At 52.9% G+C, this 848-nt stretch overlaps 1 non-coding gene across 1 annotated transcript; it reads left to right on the forward strand.

Annotated features, from left to right (window-relative positions):
• Positions 1-349: 349 nt before the first annotated feature.
• TRNAM-CAU lies at positions 350-420 on the forward strand. The gene has a single exon. It is a non-coding gene; the product is annotated as a tRNA-Met (tRNA).
• The last annotated feature ends 428 nt before the right edge of the window (positions 421-848 follow it).

Below are 848 nucleotides of genomic sequence, written 5' to 3' on the forward strand. Positions count from 1 at the left end.
AGTCTGCTAATACAGTGGGGGCAGGGTGGCGGCCGATTGAGCCAGAGGCACTTGCCTGCTGCAGACACAGATCCAAGGCTGAACCTCGTCCTCCACAAGTTGAAGGCTTAACTGAAAACAGTTTAAGAAGTGCTCCCGTGTCCGGCACTCAGCTACCCAGCTCCCAATGGGGTCCGAACCACAAATAGATCCCTTTTACCCTTTATAAACTGTAAAATTCTGTGACCAGGGCAGCTGCCTAGCACCAGGGCAGCTGCCTAGCAGCTGGCGCATCTGCCTGCCAGCGTGAGAGCTCGTAAGGCACTAAGCCAGATAGAGGTGGCTGGGTGGCAGAGGGAGTAAAAAGCCAGTAGAGTGGTGCAGTGGAAGCATGCTGGGCCCATAACCCAGAGGTCAATGGATCAAAACCATTCTTTGACACATGAGCACTTGTCTCTTTTTCCCTCTGAGCCTTCAAGCGATCAAAACCCTCGGTTTGCTGGCCCAGCTCTGTCTGCCATGCGCCTGGGCAGCAGCAGGACAGTCTCAAGAAAGCAGCTCCCATCCATTATCTCTTGTAGTGCAAAGAAAGTAGAATTGTGGTTGGACTTTTGCTACTCCTGTTCAGGGAATCAGTGGCTGTGAGGCAACTCTTAGTGATAATGGCAGAGTTCTCTCTTCTGCACTGATGCTGCAATTTTTTGTTGTGCCCTCCCCCCCCACCCTTCAAGGCAGGCAGGCAGGCAGGCAGGCTTGGTGGCTTGAGGAGGTGGGTCAAGCCTGGTTTCTTTTGGCAGACACCTGGTTGAGAACTGGTGCTGTACAGTCTTGTCTAAACTGACCAGCCCTAATGTCTGTAGTCTCGTCTC

The sequence above is a fragment of the Gopherus evgoodei genome, chromosome 8 (assembly GCF_007399415.2).
Source record: "Gopherus evgoodei ecotype Sinaloan lineage chromosome 8, rGopEvg1_v1.p, whole genome shotgun sequence".
NCBI classification, from domain to species: Eukaryota; Metazoa; Chordata; order Testudines; family Testudinidae; genus Gopherus; species Gopherus evgoodei.